Source organism: Macaca nemestrina, chromosome 2 (assembly GCF_043159975.1).
Source record: "Macaca nemestrina isolate mMacNem1 chromosome 2, mMacNem.hap1, whole genome shotgun sequence".
Taxonomy (NCBI): Eukaryota; Metazoa; Chordata; class Mammalia; order Primates; family Cercopithecidae; genus Macaca; species Macaca nemestrina.
In genome coordinates, this window is record NC_092126.1 from 184,996,837 (window position 1) to 185,002,907 (window position 6,071).

Genomic DNA, 6,071 nt, shown 5'->3' on the forward strand with positions numbered 1-6,071 from the left:
CCCATCATCTACATTAGGTTTTTCTCCTAATGCTATCCCTACCCTAGACCCCCACCCCCCGACAGGCCCCAGTGTATGATGTTCTCCTCCCTGTATTCATGTGTTCTCATTGTTCAACTCTCACTTATGAGTGAGAACATGTGGTGTTTGGTTTTCTGTTCCTGTGTTAGTTTGCTGAGAATGATGATTTCCAGCTTCATCCATGTCCCCGCAAAGGACATGAACTCATCCTTTTTTATGGCTGTATAGTATTCCATGGTGTATATACACAATATTTTCTTTATCCAGTCTATCATTGATGGGCATTTGCGTTAGTTCCAAGTCTTTGCTATTGTGAATAGTGCTGCAGCAAACATACGTGTGCATGTGTCTTTATAGTAGAATGATTTATAAGCCTTTGGATATATACCTAGTAATAGGATTGCTAGATCAAATGGTATTTCTGGTTCTAGATCTTTGAGGAATTGCCACACTATATTCCACAAAGGTTGAACTAATTTACACTCCCACGAACAGTGTAAAAGCATTCCTATTTCTCCACATCCTCTCCAACATCTGTTGCTTCCTGACTTTTTCATAATCACCATTCTAACTGGCATGAGATGGTATCTCATTGTGGTTTTGATTTGCATTTCTCTAATGACCAGTGATGATGAGCTTTTTTAATATGTTTGTTGGCAACATAAATATCTTCTTTTGAGAAGTTTCTGTTCATATCCTTTGCCCACTTTTTGATGGGGTTGTTTGTTTTTTTCTTGTAAATTTGTTTAAGTTCTTTGTAGATTCTGGATATTAGCCCTTTGTCAGATGGATAGATTGCAAAAATTTTTCTCCCATTCTGTAGGTTGTCTCTTCACTCTGATGATAGTTTCTTTTGCTGTGCAGAAGCTCTTTAGTTTAATTAGATCTCATTTGTCAATTTTGGCTTTTGTTGTCATTGCTTTTGGTGTTTTAGTCATGAAGTCATTGCCCATGCCTATGTCCTGAATGGTATTTTCTAGGTTTTTTTGTAGAGTTTTTATGGTTTTGGGTTTACATTTAAGTTTTTAATCCATCTTGAGTTAATTTTTGTGTAAGGTGTATGTAAGGGACCCAGTCTCAGTTTTCTGCATATGGCTAGCCAGTTTCTCCAACACCATTTATTAAACAGGGAATCCTTTCCCCGTTGCTTGTTTTTGTCAGGTTTGTCAAAGATCAGATGGTTGTAGATGTGTGGTGTTATTTCTGAGGCCTCTATTCTGTTCCTGTGGTCTTTATGTCTGTTTTGGTAACAGTACCATGCTTTTTTGGTTACTGTAAACTTGTAGTGTAGTTTGAAGTCAGGTAGCGTGATGCCTCCGACTTTGTTCTTTTTGCTTCGGATTGTCTTGGCTATGCCAGCTCTTTTTTGGTTCCATATGAAGTTTAAAGTTTTTTCCAATTCTGTGAAGAAAGTCAATGGTAGCTTGATGGGGATCACACTGAATCTACCAATTACTTCGGGCAGTATGGCCATTTTCATGATATTGATTCTTCCTATCCATTAGCATGGAAAATTTTTTCATTTGTTTCTGTCCTCTCTTATTTCCTTGAGCAGTGGTTTGTAGTTCTCCTTGAAGAGGTCCTTCACACACCTTGTAAGTTGTATTGCTAGGTATTTTATTCTCTTAGTAGCAATTGTGAATGGGAGTTCACTGAAGACTTAGCTCTCTGTCTGTTATTGGTGTGTAGGATTGCTTGTGATTTTTGCACATTGATTTTGTATACTAAGACTTTGCTGAAGTTGCTTATCAGCTTAAGGAGATTTTGGGTGGAGATGATGGGGTTTTCTAAATATAAAATCATGAATCATGTCATCTGCAAACAGAAAATTTTTTTTTTTTTTTTTTTTTTTTTTTGAGACGTAGTCTCGCGCTGTGTCACCTAGGCTGGAGTGCAGTGGCGCAATCTCGGCTCACTGCAAGCTCCGCCTCCCAGGTTCACGCCATTCTCCTGCCTCAGCCTCCCAGTAGCTGGGACTACAGGTGCCCGCCACCACGCCCGGCTAGTTTTTTGTATTTTTAGTAGAGACGGGGTTTCACCATGTTAGCCAGGATGGTCTCGATCTCCTGACCTCGTGATCCACCCGCCTCGGCCTCCCAAAGTGCTGGGATTACAGGCTTGAGCCACCGCGCCCGGCCTGCAAACAGAAAATTTGACTTCCTCTTTTTCTATTTAAATACTCTTCATTTCTTTCTCTTGCCTGATTGCCCCGGACAGAAGTTTCAATACTATGTTGAATAGGAGTGGTGAGAGAGAAAATCATTGTCTTGTGCCATTTTCGAAGGGAATGCTTCCAGTTTTTGCCCATTCAGTATGATATTGGCTGTGGGTTTGTCATAAATAGCTCTTATTTTGAGATACATTCCATTGATACGTAGTTTATTGAGAGTTTTTAGCATGAAGGGGTGTTCAATTTTGTCAAAGGCCTTTTCTGCATCTATTGAGATAATCCTGTATTTTTTGTCATTGGTTCTGTTTATGTGATGGATTACGTTTACTGATTTGCATATGTTGAACCAGCCTTGCACCCCATGATCATGGTGGATAAGCTTTTTGATGTGCTGCTGGATTCGGTTTGCCAGTATTTTATTGAGTATTTTCGCATGAATCAGGGATATTGGCCTGAAATTTTCTTTTTTTGTTGTTTCTTTGCCAGATTTTGGTATCAGGATGATGCTGGCCTCATAAAATGAATTAGTGAGGAATCCCTCTTTTTCTATTGTTTGGAATAGTTTTAGAAGGAATGGTACCAGCTCCTCTTTGTACCTCTGGTAGAATTTGGCTGTGAATCCATCTGGTCCTGAGCTTTTTTTGGTTCATAGGCTATTAATTACTGCCTCAATTTCAGAGCTTGTTATTGGTCTATTCAAGGATTCAACTTCTTCTTGGTTTAGTCTTGGGAGGGTGTATGTGTCCAGGAATTTATTCATTTCTTCTAAATTTTCTAGTTTATTTGCGTAGAGGTGTTTATAGCATTCTCTGATGGTAGTTTGTATATCTGTGGGATCAATGGTGATCTTCCCCTTTATCATTTTTTTATTGTGTCTATTTGACTCTTCACTCTTTTCTTCTTTATCAGTCTGGCTAGTGGTCTATTTTGTTAATCTTCTCAAAAAACCAGCTCTTGGATTCATTGATTTTTTGAAGGGTTTTTCGTGTTTCTTATCTCCTTCAGTTCTGCTCTATCTTAGTTATTTCTTGTCTTCTGCTAGCTTTTGAATTTGTTTGCTCTTGCTTCTCTAGTTCTTTCATGATGTTAGGGTTTTCATTTTAAATCTTTCCTGCTTTCCCCTGCAGACATTTGGTGTTATAAATTTTTCTCTAAACCCTGCTTTAGCTGTGTCCCAGAGATTGTGGTATGTTGTGTCTTTGTTCTCATTGGTTTCAAAGAACTTACTTATTTCTGCTTTATTTTTGTTATTTACCCAGTAGTCATTCAGAAGCAGGTTGTTTAAGTTCCATGTAGTTGTGCAGTTTTGTGTGAGTTTCTTAATCCTGAGTTCTAATTTGATTGGACTGTGATCTGAGGGACTGTTTGTTATGATTTCCGTTCTTTTGCATTTGCTGAGGAGTGTTTTACTTTCAATTATATGACCAGTTTTACAATAAGTGTGATGTGGTGCTGAGAAGAATGCATAGTCTGTTGACTTGGGGTGGAAAGTTCTGTAGATGTCTGTTAGGCCCGCTTGGTCCAGAGCTGAGTTCAAGTCCTGAATATCCTTGTTAATTTTTTGTCTCATTGATCTGTCTAATATTGACAGTGGGGTGAAAGTCTCCCAGTATTATTGTGTGGAGTCTAAGTCTCTTTGTAGGGCTCTAAGAACTTCCTTTATGAATCTGGGTGCCCCCACAGCTGCCCCTTCCCCTAGGTGCTCTGTGCCAGGGCGATGGGAGTTTTATCTATAAGCCCCTTACTGGGGCTCCCGCCTTTCTTTCAGAGGTGCCCTGCCCAGAGAAGAGGAATCTGGAGGGGCAGTCTGGCTATAGCAGGTTTGCCAAGCTGTGGTGTGCTCCACCCAGTTCGAACTTCCCACTGGCTTTGTTTACACTGTGAGGGGGAATCCTCCTACTTAAGCCTCAGTAATGGTGGACACCCCTTCCCTCACCAAGCTTGAGCATCCCAGGTCAACTTCAGACTGCTGTGCTGACAGCGAGAATTTCAAGTCAGTAGATCTTAGCTTGCTGGGTTCCAAGGGGGTGGGATCTGCTGAGCTAGACCACTTGGCTCCCTAGCTTCAGCCCACCTTCTGGGTGAGTGAAAGGTTCTATCTTGCTAGCATTCCAGACGCCAGAGGCAATGCCCCACCCTGCTTTGGCTCACCCTCTGCGGGCTGCACCCACAGTCTAACCAGTCCCAGTGAGATGAGCCGGGTACCTCAGTTGGAAATGCAGAAATTGCCCACCTTTTACATTGATCTTGCTGGGAGCTGCAGACCGGAGCTGTTCCTATTCCACTGTCTTGTCAGCCACACCAACTCTTCTCTCTCTCTCTATATATATATATACCTTTTTTTTTTTTTTCTGAGATGGAGTTTCGTTCTTATTGCCCAGGTTGGAGTATAATGGCATGATCTCGGCTCGCTGTAACCTTCGCCTCCCAGGTTCAAATGATTCTCCTGCCTCAGCCTCCCGAGTAGCTGAGATTATAGGTGTGCACCACCATGCCCAGCTAATTTGGCATGTTTAGTAGAGACGGGGTTTCTCCGCGTTGGTCAACCTCAGGTGATCCGTCCATCTCAACTCCCAAAGTGCTGGGATTACAGGCATTAGTCACTGCACCCGGGAACTCCACTGTATTTTAAGGAAGAGATTAATCACCTTTTTTATGGCTTACCTATGATTAATACTTTAGTCATAATGGGAATTTCTGTAAGATGAATGATACAGTTAGTGATTAATCTGAATACATTACATGCAATTAGACATTGAAAACATCTACTGAACTTATGTGAAGAGTCAATATATAGATATGAGTCAATTTATTGCTGTAAGTGAGAAACTGACCTGTTGGTGACCCATTAGTTGTACTGTGAGGATAATGTCAACTAGTTTTTAGCTATGTTTAGATGTTAGTGGCATATGGGGTTAATACTTTATATTACTTTAATAAGATCTTTGAAAGACAGCAGAGATTTTTTTTTCCCCTATAACGTGTAGTAGTTTTTAGTTGTAACTCCAGAAACAACTAAATTGCTGGTCAAGTTAAAATTAATGTTCCTTTTACCTAACTTTTGAACAAAAGTGAATTATCTCTGGAAGATAATATTATCTAGATTGTTAAAATATCTGTACAATTTATCATACACACTGTCAAGTTGTCAATAAAAAATTACCAGGCATATCAAGAGATGAGACCACAGAACTGAAAATCAAGAATACAAATAGGTTATAAAAATATACCCATTGAAGATTCAAATATGGAAATCATTGTACATGGACTTTAAAATAACTGATATTAATATGTTCCAGAAATCAGATGACAAGATGGAAAGTCTCAGCATACAACTAAAAAATCTAAAAATTCTTCAAATGGTAATTCTAGAACTGAGAAAATGTATAATAACTAAAATCAAAAAGTTAATAAAAAGCAGATTAGAAGCAATCAATGAATGCATTAGTAAATTGGAATATAGATGGAAGAAAATATTCAGTACAAAGCACAGAGAGAAAAGAGAAAGAAAAATATAAAAAATATTTTTAAAAAGATAAAAGATGGGAAATAGTGAAAATATTTAATATATATGCAGTTTAAATCCTAAAAGAGGAGGAGAAGAAGGGGGAGGACGAGGAGAAGAAAGTAATGAACAAGAGATGTATGAAATAGAGACAACATTTGAAGAACAAAATGGCAGAATTTTATAAAACATCAAGGCATAAATTCAGGAAGTCATCAATTCCATGCAAATTCAATACAGAGAAAATAACATATAGGTATATCATACCAAAACTGCTAAAAATCAAAGGCAAAGAGGAAACGTTAATACAAACTGGAGGAAAAAGGAGTATAATCTTCAAAATAGCAGCAAGAAGTCTGACACTTGAATTCTCAA